Below are 21909 nucleotides of genomic sequence, written 5' to 3' on the forward strand. Positions count from 1 at the left end.
CCACGGAATAGGTATAGCCCAGTCCATAGTGATGCCAGCTTCTCCACTACTCTACCTCAAAACTTCTGCCTCGAGAGACCTCTTCTAAGCTGAGACTTCATAACCCAACACTCCCAGAGACTGATGAGTAGGGGACTCCTTTGTTCAGATCATATGGAGTAATTCATTACTTAACTTTTTCCAATAAGAGCGATCAACAAGGGCATCAACCTGTTCCCAAGGTGATGGTGATTTCTGCAATGCAGACAACAACCACCCAGTGACAGTGTGCCCACTAGATAGTGGTGTGACATCACCAACAGACCATCAGATGGGAGTGACTTTCATTTGTTACCAGCCCCTTCCAAATTTGAACCAGTGACCTAGAGTTAAAAGGCTCCACAGCCACAGTCATTTTAAGCCAGCATCCCGCTTGGATTGTACCTTTAGTGATATAGCAATGATGTATGAAAATATGCACAGTTAAATGGGTTTTAAGCTTGGCAACAAAGGTAATATTTTAAGCAATTAAAAAATATCACACACTTTTACATGTTTTATACATCAACCATAAGATCATCCCTGGGTAGTGTATTCAGAAACTCTTCAGAGAAAAATGGGAGAGTTAAAGACAAACAGGTTCAAAATTTGCCCTTCTCATCACAAAAGGTAACTGAATTTCAGCTGCATTCCCTGAATCCCCCCTGCAATAGGAAAAATAGACAAGAAAAGAAAAAGAAATGGAGAAGCGGACGGAGATGAAAATGTTAATTAATGTTATAAGAAACTCAAACATGTCAAAATTCTCAGTTATGATGGCACCAAACTGCAAGTTCACCCTCCAAGCAATGGGCTCGCATATTGCTCCAGATTCTGAAATAAGAGTGGTTTACGTAACAAGCACAGGGTTCTGCAATAAAAACACAGCTCAGCACACAGGTATGTGAATTTCGTAGCCTGACAAAGAATGTATTTGGTCTGCTTTGTAGGATAGCAGTCACACACAAATTGTTAAGGTAATAATACAAGGCCATCTGGAGCTGCATTCCTCCCCTCCCCCACAGATACTCAACTGATTTGTTTACATGCACTTTTACAGTTTTCTTTCTTCAATGTTTTCCCCCCAATCTGATGAGTGCTCTTTCTACCCCTTTATCTCAATCTCTTCTTGTGTTACAAGTAAAAAGATAACGGGTGCAGCTCATTTCAACCCCCCTTCCAGCCCCAAAACTACTCCCTATAGTTCGAAGATTTGTTTGTTGGTGAATATCAACACTTTGCCCTTTTACAGCACCTTTCATCCAAGGATGTCAAGGCATTTTATAAACATTAATTCATTATGTTTCCAGACAGGTAGGTCAAAGTTAAGTACTATCCCCATTTTTTACCACAGGAATCCGAGAGAGAGGTTGAAACGACTTGCCCAAGTTAGCCTAACATGGCTAACTCACTCTTTTGCTCTAACCTCTGGTCATACCTTGGAGGCTTTTGGAGGGAAGTTTCTTTTTCTTTTTTTATAAAGTGAACTCAGTCTCATGCTTGCTTTTCTGAAATAAAACTATAAAAAGTTATTAAGTCTAAATACTAGCTGGGTGAACTTGATTGCTTCATATTTAACGAGGGTATTGATATAATAGGTATCCCAGAAACTTGATGGAATGAGGATAATCAATGGGACACATTAATATAAGGGTACAAAATACATCGGAACAACAGAACAGGTCATACTGGTGGGGAAGTGGCATTATACATGAAAAAATGCGTAGAGTCAAATGAAATAAAAATCTTAAATGAACCAAACTGTTCCATAGAATCTCTATGGATAGTAATTCTGTGCTTGAATAATAAGACTATAGCAGTAGAGATATACTACTGACCACCTGACCTGGATGGTGATACTGACTATGAAATGTTCAGGGAGATTAGAGAGTTTATAAAAACAAAAAAGTCAATAATAATGGGGGATTTCAACTATCCTCATATTGACTAAGTACACGTCACCTCAGGATGGGATGCAGAGTTAAGTTTCTTGACACTTTAAATGACTGCTTCTTGGAGCAGCTAGTCCTGGAACTCACAAGAGCAGAGGCAATTCTTGATTTAGTCCTAAGTGGAGCACAGGATCTGGTCCAAGAGGTGAATAGAGCTGAACTGCTTGGTAAAAGTGACCATAACATAATAAAATTTAACATCCCAAACCCGGGGAGGGGGAAAGACACCAAAGCAGCCCATTACGGTAGCATTTAATTTCAGAAAGGGGAACTACACAAAAATGGGGAAGTTAGTGTGATGCTGTCTGGATTAGGGGTGACCATTTATATTATTGCTATTGATATTGCAAAACTACAATCATTCATACGAGATATGCCATGTCAGGTACCAATGGAAATGTCATGATTCGCTAAGATCGATAAGCATGTTTACATGTATGTATCAATTTTGTTATAAGTTCTAAATACATATGGTAAATCTGTATTTCAATCTGTATGGTGTTTCTAGGTGACATCAGAGACAGAATGGCAGCAGCACTAAGCCTGCTTAATGGCCCAATCAAGGGAACTCAAAGGTACTAGGAGTCCAGTGAAAGAACCCAGGGGGCTACACCTTATGAGTTACCAGGACATGTAAGAACTTGCCCAGGGACAGGGGACTCTGGGGCTTTTCCATGCCATGTGCTGTGTTTGGGACAAGCCACATGGCAAAGGGACACAAAAGGCAGCTGCACCATCCCCCCCAACCCCATCTTGTTTTCATTCCTGCTTCCTACAGGGGCTACAAGCTGCAAAGACGAAGATCCATCCAGATACTGGATGTACACCACAGGAACCGTACAAGCCTGCAAATTCCACAATTCTACTGATAATCTGATACATATGGACTTTTGAATCATTTGTATATATCTGATTGCTTTGATCTGTTTCTTTCCTATTATAATAAGCCTTTAGTTTTAGTTACTAAAGGATTGGCTGGCAGTGAGGTGTTTTGGGTAAGATCCAAACTTATACTGATCTGGTAATGTGTCTGACCCTTTGGGGATCAGGAGAATATTTTTGGTAAAGGGAATAGTTTTAATAATTTATGCCTTTACTGGACATAGCAGCTAATTGGGAGCCTGAGACTGAACTGTAATAAGTGGGCTGTGTAGCTTCTTGTTTTTAGCTTCCTGATAACCAGTGAGGGGGATCAGAAGCACTGACTGGTTGGTGAATTGACTGCAGTGTTAGCTACCAGTCTGGGAGAATATGCTCTCCTTTTGCAGACTGCCCTGACCTTGGTATTTTCAGGTGGGCTACCTTAGGCACAGATGTGTCACTGTTAGTTAAACAGAAATTAAAAGGTACAGTGCCAAAAGTGAAATCCCTGAAAACTGCATGGAAACTTTTTAAAGACACCATAATTTAAATGTATACCCCAAAATAAAAAACATAGGAAGAGGACCAAAAAAGTGCCACCATGGCTAAACAACGAAGTAAAAGAATCAACTAGCAAAAAGATAAAAACCGGAAGTTAAATCCTATTGAGGAAAATAGAAAGGAACATAAACTCTGGCAAGTGAAGTACAAAAATATAATTAGGAGGACCAAAAAAGAATTTGAAGAACTAGCCAAAGACTCAAAATATAACAGCTAAAAATGTTTTAAGAACATCAGAAGCAGGAAGCTGGCTAAGCAACCAGTGAGGCCACTGGACAACTGAGATGCTAAAGATGCACTCAAGGAAAATAAGGCCATTGCGGAGAAACTAAATGAATTCTGTGCATTGGTCTTCACATCTGAGGATGTGAGGGAGATTCCCAAACCTGAGCTATTCTTTTTAGGTGACAAATCCAAAGAACTGTCCCAGATTGAGGTGTCATTAGAGAAGGTTTTGGAACAAATTGATAAATTAAATAGTAATAAGTCACCAGGACCAGACAGTATCCACCCAAGAGTCCTGAAGGAACTCAAATGTGATATTGCAGAACCACTAACTGTGGTTTGTAACCTATCATTTAAATCAGCTTCTGTACCAGATGACTGGAGGATCGCTACTGTGACACCAATTTTTTAAAAAAGCTCCAGAATAATCCTGGTAATTACAGGCTGGTAAGACTAACTTCAGTACCAGGCAAACTGGTTGACACTATGGTAAAGAACAGAATGATCAGACACATAGATGAACACGACCTGTTGGGGAAGAGTCAACATGGTTTTTGTAAAGGGAGATTATGCCTCATCAATCCACTAGAAGTCTTTGACGGGGTCAACAAGCATGAGGACAAGGGTCATCCAGTGGATATAATGTACTTAGATTTTCAGAAAGCCTTTGACAAGGTCCCTCACCAAAGGTTCTTAAGCAAAGTAAGCTGTCATGGGATAAGAGGGAAGGTCCTCTCCTGGATCAATAACTGGTTACGAGATAGGAAAAAAGGTAGGAATAAATGGTCAGTTTTCAGAATGGAGAGAGATGAATAGTGGTGTCCTCTAGAGGTCTGTACTGGGACCAATACTGGTCAATATATTCATAAATGATCTGGTAACAGTGAGGTGGCAAAATTTGCAGATGATACAAAACTGACTCAAGATAGTTAAGTACAAAGCAGACTGTGAAGAGTTACAACGGGATCGCACAAAACTGGATATTTGGGCAACAAAATGGCAGATGACGTTCAGTGTTGATAAATGCAAAGTAATGCATACTGGAAAACATAATCCCAACTATACATATAAAATGATGAGGACTAAATTAGCTGTTATGACTCAAGAAAGAGATTTGGAGTAATTCTGATTAGTTCTCTGAAAACATCCACTCACTGTGCAGTGGCAGACAAAAAAGCTAACAGAATGTTAGGAATCATTAGGAAAGGGATAGAGAATAAGCCAGAAAATATCACATTGCCTCTGTATAAATACTTGGTATGCTCACGTCTTGAATACTGCAAGCAGATCTGGTTGCCCCATCTTGGAATAGAGATGAATAAGGGAGAATATGATAGAGTTCTATAAAATCATCAATGGTGTGGAAAAAAGTAAATAAGGAAGTGTTATTTACTCTCATAGCACAAGAACTAGGGATTACCAAATGAAATTATTAGGCAGCAGATTTAAAACAAACAAAAGTAAGTATTTCTTCACACAATGCACAGTCAACCTGTGGAACTCTTTGCCAGAGGATGTTGTAAAGACTAAGACTATAACAGGGTTCAAAAAAGAACTAGATAAATTCATGGAGGATAGGTCCATCAATAGCTATTAGCCAGGATGAGTAGCGATGCAAAACTATGCTTTGAAGTGTCCTTAGCCTCAGTCTGCCAGAAGCTGGGAATGGGCGACAAGGGATGGATCACTTGATTGCCTGTCCTGTTCTTTCCTGCTGAAACATCTGGCACTGGCCACTGTTGGAAGACAGGATACTGGGCTAGATGGACCATTGGTCTGATCCAGTATGATCATTCTTACGTTCTTATTATTAACAGATATGGACTTCTCTTGAAGTGAACAATTATGATTCATGGAGCTGTGATGTAAATACTGACCAAGAAGAATTTGAGGTCAATATCTGCCTCAAGGGAAAATAAATTTTAATATTCCAAAAAACAAGTAAAAATATGTATTGTTATGTTACATACACTCTGAGCTATTTCAGTGGACTGGCTTGTTAGTATCTGCATCACACCCTGTACTACATGGCTTCAGAACTACTCAACTGTGTGTCAGAGACCTTATAATGCTATAGCTAATGGTAATTCTCCTTTAGCTCAAGTGGTAGGAATCTGTGGTTTCAGAGCAGTAGATGAGTTCTAGCCTTACTCTCATTCTGAAGTTCTATGTGGCTTTGGTGACAATCATGAAAGGCTTGCTGGGTATGGATTCGTCATACTATGTTCCAAATGTCTTGAGCTAGAATGTTTGCAAATCTTTATCACAGTCAAGACGGGGAAAGTGTGAAAGAAACATTCAAATGGGAAAATGAAGCTGGAGGTCCAGAGAAAGCTACTGTTCCATTCTGAGAGGTCAGCAGGTACTTATTTATATATGCAATATGATTGATAAACACTCTTCTAGACCACAGAGTTATTGATTTCCAAAGAGATAAATAGAAAATGTCATCACATGGCTTTTTTAGCCAATATGAGGCAGGATTTATCATATAAATAACAATAGTAAACACTATTCTAGAGCTAGGCCAGAACAGTCAAGCTCCGGTACATAAAGTTAGGCTTTATTCCATATTTCAGGCATCTTAATAATTGACTTGACTTTCAGAAGTGCTGAACACCCACAACTTCCAGTGAAGTCAAAAGAGGCTGAGGTATTCAGCCATTCTGAAAATAAGACAGCCATTCAGACTTGAAAATATTGTCATAATTCAACATAGTCGCTTCAAAAAAAGTGTAAATGAAACCTCGATGACATGCAGCAGCAGCAATTTTGACATTATGTTTATTTTTAAACATCTTGCTATTTATACAGTCTCAAACTTCTTCTTGCTCTGCTTCCAGTTCTGTCAGAGTGCATCATTCTGAGGGAAATCAGACATTTCCCTATCGATATCTTTCAAAGGGTAAACAAAGAAAAGCCCCAAGGGATAGTAATTATGGGATTTATCTGTCCAGTCACTGGGATTACCCTTTATGTCACACCAGAAATGCCTCAGGAGCAAGGGACCCCATTTTGCAGTAACAGATATACCAGCACCATCCTATAGTTGTTCATTTTTATAATGAACTACATTGAGAGGAGTACTTCAACAACATCCCAACACATCCATATGGAAAGAAGAAAGCAGAAAATTTCTGCCTGGGAATTTGCTGTGATCACCCTAGTTAGAAAGGACAGCAGTGTAGTCTACTAGTTACAGCAAAGGACTTCCTATGCGGCCTTTAGCAGGTCATTTCACCTCTCTCTGCCTTGTTTTCCTCCTCCTGTGAACTAGGGATAATACTACTCCCCCACTTTCCATGAGATTGTGAGGTATAATTAGTTTCCATAAGGCACTCAGAGCCTTGGATGAAAGCTGCTATATAAACACTAAGTATTGTTACTGAATTAACTTATACATCCATCTATCTAGGCACTTATAGGGCCCTCATCCCCACAGTCTCAGAGCACCTCACAAAATTAATAAAAAGAATAAATACGTCACAGGCAGTTGGTCTCCTCCAATCTCCCCCCTGAAATGTATCTTACTAACTGCCCAAGCTTTTATTGGACAGCTACATGCAGATCTTGCTGAAGTAAAACACAGCAAACTCTAGATTGCCCATAGCTGATCAAATAACTATAAAAACCCCCAGCAAATCTGAAATGACAACTATATCAAACCAATCATCAACTGCACAGTTTGCTCCATCCAAATTCCCTTCTCTGGCTGTGTTAATACAGTTCAACTTATTTCTTTCTGAATCTTCCTTTGGACTTGAACCTGGTCCCAGAAAGGAAAGCCTGAAGTTTTATCCACAAGGCCATCATGCCTCTCCCAGGTTTAAAAAAAAATAACACCAAGTTCTGACTGGTCAGATATTTGGGAGTTTAGCGAAAGCAGATGCCTTCTGAAATTTAACCCCATGAGTGCTATAACACAACAGCACACGTTGTAGCAAAGGGAAAATGACAACCAAGCAACAGGTGGCAGCTGTTATACTGTACTTTAGGCTTCCTCCATCATCAGAAATTGAGCAAAAGACAGTACTAAATTATCTTGTATAACTGTGCAGTACATATAATATACGTACACAACCTACACTGCATACACACACGCAGTGCACATACACCCAACAAATACAAAACTTTTTTTTTTTTGTTTTTTAAACAGAAAAGAGTATTAAAGTGTAAGTGTGGAAAAAGGCTCCAGTCCTGCAAGTTTCTCCATGCCTGCACAGAGCATCAGCGAGGCAGCAGGGACTGTCAAGGCGCAGTATCCTGCAGGACTGGGCCAGAGTTTGGAACCAACACATGAGGTTTCAGCTTGACCGTCTCTTGCAAAAGCAAAGAAAACACCCCCCTCTGAAAAGCTTTTACGTGTAATGAGGGCTGAAAACGACCCAACTTCCATGCCCTGACAAAAGATGAATCCATTGCACGCTCTTTCATCTTCACAGAGCTAAGGGAGCGGGGGAGAGCCACTGTCAGAAGTGGAACAAAACAAACCCCAGCGAGATCTAAGAAGTGCCACGGGTCCAGGAGCCAGGGGCAGCCCGTGCAGGGCTGGGGGAAGTTCAGAAGGGCCCGAACACTGGATTTGGGGAAGGACGATGGGCTTGTCCGAGACAGCTGCCTCCGACCCTGGCACCTGGAGGCCAGGTGAGGAGAGGCCTGGGCCGGGGCGCCCCTGGCAGCCCCTCTCTGCCTTCCTCGGGGAGGTTCCTGCCGACCAGGCCTGTGCTGGGGCACGGGGGAAGGCTGGACAGACACCGCCGCGGGGAAACGGGCCCCCGCCCACCAGTTCCTGCCCCGGGCCCGCCGGCAGGCCGGGGCACAGAGGGCCGGGCGGGGGCAGGCAGGTTCCCGGGAGGGCAGGGCGCGGGCAGCCTGACAGGGCACCGCAGACGGGGCAGCGCCGGGCGGGCGAGCGGGCGGGCCCGTGCTGGGAGCCCTGGCAGGGGGCCGGGCCAGGCCGGGTGCCTGCGCGCCTGGCTCCCCGCCCAGCTCCCCGCGGCAGCCAGGCGCGCTGCCCGCCGGCCCGGGGCGCCGCCCGGCCCCCCACGCCCCGCCGCCCCCTCACCTGCGCGGCCGCCGAGCGCTGGGGCTGCTCAGTCCCTCGCCGCCGCCATGTTTCCGATGCGCAGCGCAGGAGGGAGGGAGCCGCAGGCCGGAGGGAGGGAGCGGAGCCGAGCCGGGCCAGCACGCGCCGCCCCCTGCCGCCCGGGGACAGCGGCAGCCGCGGGGCGCGGGGCCGGGCGGCGGCGGAGAGTCGCGGCACGGCCCCCGGGAACCCCCCTCGACCCCTCGCCGGGTACCCCCGGGAGCCTCCACCGCCCCCCACAGCCCCCCTCCCCGGGACACCCCTTAGTGCCCCCATCCCCCCCACAGTCCCCTCCCTGGGTACCTCCAGGTACCCTCATCTCCCCACACACAGCCCCTCCTTCCTGGGACACCCCCATCTCCCCACACACAGCCCCTCCTTCCGGGGACACCCCCATCTCCCCACACACAGCCCCTCCTTCCTGGGACACCCCCATCTCCCCACACACAGCCCCTCCTTCCTGGGACACCCCCATCTCCCCACACACAGCCCCTCCTCCCAAGGTACCCCTCATCTCCCCTGGACAGCCCCCTCCTCCCCTGGACATGTCCGGGTACCCCCCTCACACAGCCCCCTTCCCTTGACACCCCCATCTCCCCAGGACACCCCCATCTCCTGCACACAACCCCCTCCCTGGGACACCCCTAGGTACCTTCATATCCCCTGGGCAGCCCCTCCTTCCCAGGACACCCCCACCTTCCCAGGTTCCCCTCATCTCCCTTCACACAGCCCCCATCTCCCCGGGACACCCCCAGGTACCCCCATCTCCCCTTGCACAGCCCCCTCCTTCCCAGGACCCCCCGGGACACCCACATATCCCCCCCCCACACACAGCTTCGTCCTCCCCAGGAAATCCCCAGCTACCCCCATCTCCTCCTGCACAGCTTCTCTTGCTCGGGACATCCCTGGCTACCCCCATATCCCCCACAGTCCCCTCTACCCCAGACACCCCAAACTATTCCCCCAATATTCCTGAAGCACAGCTCCTTGCTTCCCTGGCACCCCCCACCACAGACACCCTGATCCACAGCCCCCATGATCGCTCCTCTGCTACCCCCCCAATGCCTCCCAGCACAGATCTCCTGTGTCCCTGGGACACATATCCAGCTACCCACCCACCCACCAGTTGCCCCCCAGCACAGACACACTGAGCCACACACCCCTTCTTCCCTGGCACACAGCCTCTCCAGGACTTCTTCCTGGCTACCAAATCTCTCCCAGCTACAAAAACACCTCCATTCATCTACCTCCATCAGCCACAGAAATTCCCACCATTCTCACCCGCAGAACAAATCTATTCAGTGATCACCACCCCCAGCTCAAGAGACATTTTCCATGGACACAGTTCCCTCCCACAACCTCCCCAATTACACACAGATGCCACCACCAACTTCAGAGACACCCCAGTGACCTTCCCAGCTGGAGAGAGATGTCCCCCAGCAAACAGTGGCTACCTATCATGACCTCCATCAGCATCAACAAAGACACCCCGTTTCCCAGCTCTGTCATAAGCACAGCCATACTGGTCAGACCAATGATTTATCTAGCTCAGTATTCTGTCTTCAAACAGTGGCCAGCAACAGATGCTTCAGAGGGAATAAGTAGAACAGGGTGATTTCTAATGATTCATCCACTGTCGTCCAGTCCCAGCTTGTGGCAGTCAGAGGTTTCAGGACACTAACTTCGGTCAACTTCCTTTTGTTTGTTTTAAACCTGTTACCTGTTAATTTTATTGGGTGATTCCCTGGTTCTTGTGTTGTGTGAAGGGGTAAACAGCACTCCCTTATTCACTGTTCAGTCACCTTTTCCAGATCGTTTATGAATATGTTGAATACCAAATTCCCCAGCACAGATCGTTGGGGAACCACATCATTTCTTTCCATTGTGAAAACTGACCATTTATTCCTACCCTCTGTTTCCTATTTTTTAACCAGTTACTGATCCAGGAGAGGATCTTCCCTCTCATCCCATGGCTGCCTACTTTGCTTAAGAGCCTTTGGTGACGGACCTTGTCAATGGTTTTTGAAAGTCCAAGTGCATTATATCCACTGGGTCACCCTAGTCCACATACTTGTTGGAGCCCTCAAAGAATTTTAGTATGTTGGTGAAGCATGATTTCCCTTTACAAAAGCCATGTTGACTCTTCCCCAACATATTGTATTCATCTACATTCTGTTCTTTACTACAGTTTCAATCAATTTGCCTGGTACTGAAGCTAGGCTTACCAGCCTGTAATTGCCAGGATCACTTCTGGAGCCTTTTTAAAAATCAGTGTTACAGTAGCTACCCTCCAGTCACCTGGCACAGAGGCTAATTTAAGCAATAGGTTAAAGGTTAAGCAATAGTAGTTCTGCAATTTCATATATTTGAGTTCTTCCAAACTGTTGGGTGAATACCATGTGAACCTGCTGACTTATTACTGGTTAATTTACCAATTGGTTCAAAATCTCTCCTGTTGACAGCTCAGTATGGGACAGTTCCTCACATTTGTCACCTCAGTAGAATGGCTTAGGTGTGGGGATCTCCCCCACATCCTCTGCAGTGGAGACTAATGAAAATAATTCATTTAGCTTCTATGCAATGGTTTTGTCCCCTGCTACAGCTCCCCTCTCTGCTTCCCCATCTACTGAGCCTCCCACTGAGCTCCTCCAAACAACGCAGATGCCCCCACTTACACAACATGGTGCCAGGTCACAAATCTCCCCAGTCACAGCTACAGTCCTCAGCTGCAGTCTCTCTTCAGAGCACCACCCTCCTAGTCACAGCTCCTGCCTACCATTCCCCAACAGCACACCCCCCGCAACACCCACTTGTCCCCACCCTAGTGTATCTAGCACAGATCCATTTCACTTAGAACAAACATCTGATACCCAGCAAGGACTCAAAGCAACACGTCACCCTGCACTTCTCTCTGCCATTCAGAACTCGGGCAGCGAGATTTCCCAGTGAGGCTGTTCTCTGCACACCAGTTCTGGCTGTTGGAATTGCCACATTGCCCCATAATTCATCACTTGAAGGTTTGGTTTCTGTAACACACGCTGCCTAAGAATGAAACCACACTTCTTTAAAAGTTGCTGGTGGTTCAGAACAACATGGGCCACTGAGAGCCCAGCATCCATCTGTCTGCACATGTTTCCTGTTAAATATCACCGTCAGATTCAAGGGTTCAGTCCTCACATTCAAAGCCCTTCATGGGAGAGGTCAAGTTATCTGAAAGATCCTCTCACTCTGGGTGGTGATCATGACCTTCCACAACAGCTGTGTTCCACTGGGACAATGGAGCCATCACCTCAGGAGTGAGCATCAGTGACACACTTTCTCTTCAATTCATGTTCTCAGACTGTAGTATGAGTGGTTTCCAGAAGTGCATTAAGCAACATGACTATCTGTCACGTGATTTTCTCTCCCTTTTCTCCTAAAAGAGAAAGTTGTGTGAGGGTTTTATTTGGTTATTGTATGTCTGCTGAACTAAGTGGGTTTGTTGTTGAAAGCAAGGTCAGAGAAATGCAACTTGCTTTTGGCACAAACAATAAGTGTTGAGGTTTCAGGAGGTTATTTGATCTTTTTCAAGTTCCTTTCACAGCCTTAGACTAGACCCTTAGAGTGTTCTCTTTCCTGCACAGATGAGGTTACCCTTCCCATGGGCAGCTCCACTGTGCCTGAGGAGTGGAGTTGTTGACCATGATCCTAATCCCTCATCTTTTAGTTACTCTGGGTCCAAGCCATTGAGTGTCTTGAATAAGGACCGAGACTTTGAACTTGATTATATATTCTATGGAAAGGCAGTGAAAAGAGCAGAGGACAGTGCTTATAGTAGCTTATATTGTTGAGGAGACATGCTGTAGCATTCTGTAGTTCTCGAAGTGTCCTAAGGGTTAATGATTTTATGCCCAGGCATTGCTGTAGTCCAGGTGGTAGGTGACAAAATATGTGTATTACTGAGGTCAGGTTGTTGTCCATCCGAATGAGATGCAGTCTCCTTATCAACTGAGATGGTAGAAAGCATTACTCACAGACATTGCTATGTATGAGATTAGTGTCCATGAGGAATCCAGAAGCACTTCTAAACTGAGGACTGAATTGACCAATTATGGGTGTATATCTTCAACCAAAGGAGGTCAATCAAAGCTCCTCAAAGTGTTTCCCGCTACCAACCAGCATAAGCTCCATCTTGCTTATGTTTAGCTTCATCCAGCAAATCTTCATCCATAAACTAATCTCAGCCAAGAGCTGAGCCAGTTTAGTGATAGTGGTGTTATCATACATGGTGAAGGAAATATACAGCTGTGTGTCATCTGTGTAAGACTATCACTTGAGTCTGTGATGTCTTACCGTTGTTCTCCTAGAGGTTTCACATAGATATTGAAAAGCACCGAAGAGAGGGACTGGTCCTTGTGGGACTCCACCGAGAGGGATTTAGTGGTGGAGGTTCAATTTCCCATCACTACATCTTGAGTGAAAGGACTCAGACCATTTCAGCATTTGCCCCTGGATCCTGCATCCTCTTTTAAGCAGGTCAATGTCAAATGCTGAAGAATGGTCCAGGGGAGGATGAGAAGAGATGTCTGCCCAATGTTCATCAAAAACAGGAGATAATCCAATAGAGCTACTAATGCTATTTCTGTCCTATGTCATGGATGGAAATCCAGATTGTGCAGGGTCTACAATATTGGCTTTAGCTATCGTAGGTGGCTTTTAGTTAGCTTCTCTAGACTAGTGAGTAGGACAACCAATGAACCCACTTCTGTGGGGATCAAATAGGGTGACTACCCATCCCTTATTTTAAGGGATATCTCTTGCCAATTTTAAACATTAAATTGGAGTTTATGGTAATTGTATTGTGTTCTTGAGGGCAGCAGAAATGTACACGTGAGAGAAAAATACATGATCTGCTAAGGGAAATGGTGTTTACATAAAATGTTCCTTAAAACAAAGTGTCGTCTCTTATTTTTCATGTGGCTTCCTTTATTGCCATCCAACAAAGATGGTCACGCTAGGATCTAGATGAGCAAAAACCTTGGTACCTTCAGAACAAAATGCAAAACCTGCATCTGCGACCAATCTTTCCCACAATATCACCTTCCCCCTACTTCACCCACCTCCAATCTAGAAAGGATGTACACTCTCACATCAAGAACATAAGACAATGTGTCATTTACAATCCAGAGGAAGACGTTTTCCCTCGGGCAGGTGTGGACAGAGGGCTAGAAGCTAGCAGCTGAGCCAGCATGCTGATCGCTTAGGCACCAATGAGCTCCCCTGGAGAAGGCTGATTGGAGGTGTGGCAAACTAATTGGCTGATCAACCTGGGAGGCTAGATGAGCCAATTAGCTATCAGCTGAAGGGTATAAGAAAGACACAGGCAGGATATTAGGGAGAGAGGACCTGGGCTAGCTAGGTCCAGCACGCTGGGCTAGGAAGGTCTTTGCTGACCTTGCAAGCAAGGACAAAAAGCCAGAGAAGTGCTGTAAATAATTTGTTGCATGAGACTGTAGTGGTGATGGGAATATAAATAAATGACATGAAGTTGCCACTTATTGGCCAGCGTCTGAGGTTTCTAGGGTATCAGAAGAAAGGTATGGCGCATGCCCCATTACATGTGTGGGCTTGTCTGGGATCCAATTCCCCTAGCCACAGTGACAGAAAAACAGATGGGGGAAGCCACTGCAAGGATTTAGCAGTGATGTGATGGAGCAGACTTTGCAGTGGTGGGTGGAGCAGCAGAAGGAATCGCAGAAGACTGTAAAGTCCTCCCAATTGTCATATCCCCTGGAAAGCCCATCCCTGGTGGTGTGGCAGGTAGAGCAGCAGAAGAGCCTGCAGGAATTTCTCTCAGAGCAGGTGCAGCAACAGTTGCTTCCGAAACTGGTGAGTCCTGCTATGGGGAACTGCAGTTGGACACGGGGCATTGGTTTGTGTAAAATGGGGCTTGCGGATGACCCCAATGCATTTCTAGTGATATTTGAAAGTGTAGTGACTGCAGCCATCTGGGACAGAAGAACGTGGATCCTCCTGTTACCACCCTATATGGTGGGGGAGGCTCAAGTGGCCTACAGGGCCATGAGTGATAAAGAGGCTAGAGACCATGATGTTGTTAAGGCAGCTGTATTAAACCAAATTGGCCTGTCTACAGAACAGTACCAGCAGAAGTTTCAGGCTGCTAGATGAGCTAGAGATGTACAGACCAGGGTGTTCACCCAAAGATTCATGTTAAATCTAGATAGGCAGATCATGGGATGGATCAACGTCTTCAAAGTCTGCCTGAAGAAACAAGAAGCATGGCTTACGAGGCATCAACCCACAACACGAAGTGGCGGTTAATCTCACAGAGGTGTATGAGGAGGTGGACTGCCCCAAAAGGGAGGAGCATCCATTTAAAAGACCAGAGCTGGGAACAGAAGCTGGAGAATGTACAGGTGTGCAGCCAGCTGAGAAGAAAAGGGAGGGGACAAAAGGAACTCCTTCAGAAATTCCCTGCTGCCAGTGTAGGAGACAGGAACATATAAGAAGAGACTGTTCCTGTATGGGCTCTGGACTGTCTGAGTTTTGTGACTGGCCTGAGGGGAGTGGGGGAGAAAAATGCCAACCATCCCTGTAAAAATGGGGAAGAGAGATGACTTGTGGACACTGCTTCAAGGTATTCGCTGGCTAGTAAAAATGTGGAAAAGCCACACTGCGTCCTGCTGGGGAGAGGCTGAGTCTGCAGTGCATCCATGGGGACAGAGAACTCGGCCCAATGGCCAAGATCCCTTTAGAGGACTGGGGAAAGTTCAGGTGGAAAAGGGTTGGGGGTTGTGGCTTGACCAGTTGCCCCATTCAATGGTGTTGGGGATGGACTGGAACCTTTTCCCATTTGGGAAGAAGGCAGGCATCCAGGATCCCTGTCATGAAGGAACAGAAAATTCAGGAAAGACCTTCTAACAAGGTCTTGAAGGAGTGGAGCCGGAGAACCCTAGACAGCAGGGCACAAGCCAGGGGGTAAAAGAGGAAAACAGATTCCTAAGGGAGAAGAGAAGAATGGTGGGGCAGATCTTGGGGAAGGAAGCCCTGAGTATATCAGAAGGATAAGGGCAGTCCCTGGAATACTTTGATGCCAGAGCCTCAGGATGAGGAACCCTGGAGTAAGTTGATGGAAGCAGGAAAATAGCGGGCAATGGGCTGATTGGCTAAGCTCCCTCCTGAAATAAAGAAGACTAGCATGGGGAGAATAGATCCTCAAGTTGCTGCTGGTGTAGAGACCTGTGGGCTGATCCAGAATTGTGGAGATAACCCTTGCGCATGAAGTGTGGTTTTTTTTGTTTTGTGGGTAGAGGATGGACAAAGCCTGTAAGGCGATGCTGGATAACCACCCTGAAAAGAGTCCAGTGCAAAAAGAGAGAAACGCCACTTATAAGGAAGGGAGGGTATGGATCAAGAAAAAGGAGGTCAGAGAAAGAGAGAAACCTCGCCATTAGACAAGGCAGGAAGTGTGGGACAGAGCTAGAAGCTAGCTGCTGACCCAACACTCTGATCATGAGAATGGCCATAGTGGGTCAGACCAATGGTCCGTCTAGCCCAGTATCCTGTCTTCCAATAGCTCCTAGTGCCAGATGCTTCAGAGGGAATGACCAGAACAGGGCAATTATCGAGTGATCCAGTCCTAGCTTCTGGCACTCTGGTTTAGAGAAACCCCCAGAGCATGGGGTGGTGTCCTTGACATCTTTGCGAATAGCCATTGATGGACCTATCCTTCAGGAATTTCTTTTTTAAATGCAATTATACTTTTGACCTTGTTTTTTAAACCTGCTGCCTATTCAATGAGTGACCCCTGGTTCTTGTGTTGTGATGGGGTAAATAACACTTCCTTATTCACTTTCTCCACATCATTCATTTTCATGGGAAAAGAGCTAAAGGAGTTTGAAGTGCAAGTGGTGTTCTCATCCATCCTCCCTGTTCAGGGAAAAGGCCCAGGTAGGGACCGTCGCATTGTGGAAGTAAATGCGTGGTTACGCAGGTGGTGTCGAAGAGAGGGCTTTGGATTCTTCGATCATGGAATGTTGTTCCAGGAAGGAGGATTATTAGGAAGAGACAGGATTCATCTAACGAAGACAGGGAAGAGTATCTTCGCAGACAGGCTGGCTAACCTAGTGAGGAGGGCTTTAAACTAGTTTCGACGGGGGACGGGGACCTAAGCCCAAAGGTAAGTGGGGAAGAGGGACACCACAAGGAAGCAGAAGGAGGAGGGTGCAGCAGGGGAGGCCTCCCTGATTCATACTGTGAAAGTAGGCCAATCGGCTACTTATCTCAAGTGCCTGTACACAAATGCAAGAAGCCTGGGAAACAAGCAGGAAGAACTGGAAGTCCTGGCACAGTCAAGAAACTACGACATGATTGGAATAACTGAGACTTGGTGGAATAACTCTCACGATTGGAGCACTGTCATGGATGGGTATAAACTGTTCAGGAAGGACAGGCAGGGGCGAAAGGGGGGAGGAGTTGCACTGTATGGAAGAGAGCACTATGACTGCTCTGAGCTCCAGGATGAAACTGGAGATAAGTCAGTTGAGTGTCTCTGGGTTAAGCTTAGAAGCAAGAACAATAAGCGTGATGGCGTGGTGGGTGTCTGTTATAGACCACCAGACCAGGAGGATGAGGTAGATGAGGCTTTCTTTACTCAACCAGGGAAAGTTTCCAGTTCACAGGACCTGATTCTCATGGGAGACTTCAATCACCCTGACATCTCCTGGAAGAGCAATACAGCAGAGCACAAACAATCCAGGAAGTTTTTTGAGAGTGTCGCAGACAATTTCCTGGTGCAAGTGCTGGAGCAACCAACTAGGGGCCGTGCTTCTCTTGACGTGCTGCTCACAAACAGGGAAGATTTGGTAGGGGAAATAGTAGTGGGTGGCAACCTAGGCAGCAGTGACCATGAGATGGTCGAGTTCAGGATCCTGACAAAAGGAAGAAAGGAGAACAGCAGGATACGGACCATGGACTTCAGAAAAGCGGACTTTGACTCCCTCAGGAGAGCTGGCAGTATTTTAAAGAAACCTTATTGAGGGCACAGGAGCAAACCATCCTGATGTGCAGAAAGAATAGCAAATATGGTAGGCGTCCAGCTTGGCTTAACAAAGATGTCCTTGGCGAACCTAAACGCAAAAAAGAAGCTTACAAGAAGTGGAAGCTTGGTCAGATGACTAGGGAGGATTATAAAAACACTGCTCGAACATGCAGGAATGAAATCAGGAAGGCCAAAGCACAATTGGAGTTGCAGCTGGCAAGGGACGTGAAGGGGAACAAGAAGGGTTTCTACAGGCATGTTGCCAACAAGAGGAAGATTAGGGAAAGTGTGAGAATGAGGGAGGCAACCTTGTGACGGAGGATGTGGAGAAAGCTGAGGTACTCAATGCCTTTTTTGCCTCTGTCTTCACAGACTACTGTACTGGGTGGCACAGAATGGGAAGGAGGTGAACATCCCGCAGTGCTGAAGAAACAGGTCCAAGACTATTTAGAAGGATTAGACATACACAAGTCCATGGGGCCGGATGCAATGCACCCGAGGGTGCTGAGGGAGTTGGCTGAGGTGATTTCAGAGCCATTGGCTATTATCTTTAAAAGCTCGTGGCAATGGGGGGAGGTCCCTGAGGACTGGAAAAAAGCAAATATAGTGCCCATCTTCAAAAAAGGGAGGAAAGAGGATCCAGGGAACTACCGACCGGTCAGCCTCACTTCAATCCCTGGAAAAAACATGGAACAGGTCCTTAAGGAATCCATTTTAAGGCACTTGGAAGAGAGGAAGGTGATCAGGAACAGTCAACACAGATTCACCAAGGGAAAGTCATGCCTGACCAACCTGATTGCTTTCTATGATGAGGTGACTGGCTCTGTGGATGTAGGGAAGGCGGTGGATGTGATATACCTTGACTTTAGCAAAGCTTTTGATAGGGTCTCTCACAGTATTCTTATCAGCAAATTAAAGAAGCATGGGTTGGATGAATGGACTATAAAATGGATAGAGAACTGGCTTGAGCATAGGGCTCAGCGAGTAGTGATCAATGGCTCCATGTCTAGCTGGCAACTGGTCACAAGCGGAGTTCCCCAGGGGTCGGTCGTGGGGCCAGTTTTGTTCAACATCTTTATTAATGATCTGGAGGATGGGGTAGATTGCACCCTCAGCAAGTTTGCAGATGACACTAAGCTGGGTGGAGTGGTAGATACCCTGAAAGGTAGGAATAGGATACAGAGTGACCTAAACAAACTGGAGGATTGGGCCAAAAGAAATCTAATGAGGTTCAACAAAGAAAAGTGCAGAGTCCTCCACTTAGGAAGGAAGAATCCCATGCACAGCTATAGACTGGGGACCGACGACCTAAGCAGCAGCTCTGCAGAAAAGGACCTGGGGTTACAGTGGATAAAAAGCTGGATATGAGTCAGCAGTGTGCCCTGGTTGTCAAGAAAGCTAATAGCATATTGGGCTGCATTAGGAGGGGCATTGCCAGCAGGTCACGGGAAGTGATTATTCCCCTCTATTCGGCATTGGTGAGGCCGCATTTAGAATATTGTGTCCAGTTTTGGGCCCCCCACTACAAAAAGGATGTGGACAAGTTGGAGAGAGTCCAGCAGAGGGCAACAAAAATTATTAGGGGGCTGGAGCACAGGACTTATGAGGAGAGGCTGAGGGAACTGGGCTTGTTTACTCTGCAAAAGAGAAGAATGAGGGGGATTTGATAGCGGCCTTTAACTACCTGAAAGGGGGTTCCAGGGAGGATGGGGCTAGGCTGTTCTCAGTGGTGGCAGATGACAGAACAAGGAGCAACGGTCTCAAGTTGCAGGGCGGGAGGTCTAGGTTGGACATTAGGAGAAAGATTTTCACTAGGAGGGTGGTGAAGCACTGGAATGGGTTACCTAGGGAGGTGGTGGAATCTCCATCTTTAGAGGTTTTTAAGCTGAGGCTTGACAAAGCCCTGGCTGGGATGATATAGCTGAAGTTAGTCCTGCTTTGAGCAGGGGGTTGGACTAGATGACCTCCTGAGGTCCCTTCCAACTCTAATATTCTATGATTCTATGATTTTATAGAGCTCTAGCATATTCCCTGTAAGTTGTCTCTTTTCTAAGGTGAACAGTCCCGGTCTTTTTACTCTCTCCTCATATGGAAGCTAATTTTTTTCTTGCCCTTCTCTGTACTTTTTCCATTTCTAACATATCTTTTTTGAGATGGAGCAACCAAAACTGAATGCAGTACTCAAGATATGGGATTTATATAGTGACATGATATTTTCTTTATCTATCCCTTAGGCATCAATCAGCTCCCCTGGAGAAGGCTGAATGGGAATATTCAAGCTAATTGACTGATCAGATGGGAGACTGGATGAGCCAGTTAGCCATCAGCTGAAAAATATAAAAGCACATGGAGGAAGGAGGACCTGGTTAAGTTGAGCTCAAAGATCTCAAGGAAGGGACACCTCTAGCCCTGTGGTAAAGGGCTTAAAGTAGAGAAGTGCTGTAAATACCACTTATTGGACAGTCTGAGAGATTTCTGGGGCATTAGAGGACCGGGATGGAGCATGCCCCAATACAGGTGGTTATATCACAGCTGCTTATCTGCTGGTTTCCTCACATCTCTGAAGTATATGTTACTGGCCACTGTTGGAGACTAAAGCTGATTTGCTCTGGTGTGGCAATTACTATCTTCCCAAAATATCTGAGTGGGGGATGGAGACTTAGAAAGAGACTTTTTTTGGTGTTGACTAACAAATACGTAAGACATTCGGTTATCGAGATGAATGGTCAGTGTAAAACTAGATAGAAAGATTCAAATCTCTCTCTGGTCAACTTTTATACTGACACTCGTCACCCTAGTATCTGAGCACCTTCCACGTGAAATCAATAGCAATGCCACTAAGTGTGTGTGTGTGTGGACAAGCTGAGTGGAAAGTCCCTAGTGGGTTTTATGGAGTCTCTGGGGTAATCACTTTTTGGGGTAATCAAAGTTCCATGTATGGAATACATGCACAAAAGGTAAAAGATCCATAGTGGAGACTGGAGAGAAGTTTCCTTATGGAATTAACTCACAGTAACCTATAATGTAAATCCTTTAGAGCTCCATCTGACAACCATACAAACACAATAGGAATGAAACAGTAATAATCTGCCACTTATTATGAAATGTTGCCAACATTTTCCAGCACATGTGCAGTCTGTTTCCATTTTCTGTAATCTCTTGGAGGATACAAACACAACAGAACTCCAATTTTACAACTATGAAAAGGCACAAAGATCCAGATTCATCTGGTGTTGGACATACCAGTGGCAGGGTCTGTAAGAGATGTATCTGTGTATAATTGCACTGTTAGGAGAGTGAGGTTACTTAGAAAAATCCTGCCATTTTACCATGTAAAACCATGATGTCTTTCATTGTCCTTGTCCTACTGATTCTGCTGTCTGATATTTAACAACAAACGTCAATTACAAGAAGCAGAGATGGCTGTAGACACGGGATGATCTACAGGAAAGAACACACAGTTAGGAGTCAAAGTGCTAATCCTCACTCTCACGGACTTGTCCTGTGGCCTTGCAGAGTTCATTTTGGTTGGTGGGATGGATCTCCTCCCCCCTTCCCCAACTGTTTGTTTGAAATGGGATGGGGAGAGGGAGATTTAAAGTTTAAAACCAGAAGGTGCCATTAGATCATCTAGTAGTCTGACCTCCTGTATAACACAGGCCGTTACATTTCATCCAGTTACCCCAGTTTTGAGCCCATTAATATGCTTAACCACTTGACAGGTTTTTTTTAAACAGAGGATGATTAAGCACTGAAACAATTGTGCTGAATTTCCAATTCAGATTTGTCTGGTTTCAGCTTCTAGGCATTTGTTCTGCCTTTCTTTCCTAGATTAGAATCCTTCAGTACCTGGCATTTTTTCCCTGTGAAGATTCTTATACACCATAATCAAGTCACCTCCATCTTTTTCATACACTGAGCTCTAAGTCTCTCACTATAAGGCATTTTCTCCAGCCCTCGAATCATTTGAGACTTTTCTGTACCCTCCAGTTCTTCCACATCCTTTTTAAAATGTGGACGCCAGAACTGGACACAGTATTCCAGTATCCGTTTTACCAAGGCCATATACAGAGAGAGAACCACATTCCTACTCCTGCTCACTATCCGCCTGTTCATATATCCCAAGATCGCGTTAGCCCTTTCTGCCATAGAATCATCCTGAGAGC

General features: G+C 45.7%; 1 protein-coding gene across 3 annotated transcripts in view; it reads right to left on the reverse strand.

The window, feature by feature from the left end:
- SCMH1 (Scm polycomb group protein homolog 1) overlaps positions 1-8719 on the reverse strand; it is a 116246-nt gene extending 107527 nt beyond the window's left edge. For 2 of the 3 annotated variants that reach the window (XM_067530708.1, XM_067530706.1), the window contains exon 1: positions 8683-8719. The gene's annotated coding sequence lies outside the window, so the exon portion shown is untranslated. The remainder of the gene's footprint in view (positions 1-8682) is intronic. The other variant, XM_067530707.1, reaches the window with a different exon arrangement.
- Positions 8720-21909: the final 13190 nt, after the last annotated feature.

The sequence above is a fragment of the Emydura macquarii genome, unplaced genomic scaffold (genome assembly GCF_026122565.2).
Source record: "Emydura macquarii macquarii isolate MOO-44397 ecotype Brisbane River unplaced genomic scaffold, CSIRO-AGI_Emac_v2 contig_3113, whole genome shotgun sequence".
Lineage (NCBI taxonomy): Eukaryota > Metazoa > Chordata > Testudines > Chelidae > Emydura > Emydura macquarii.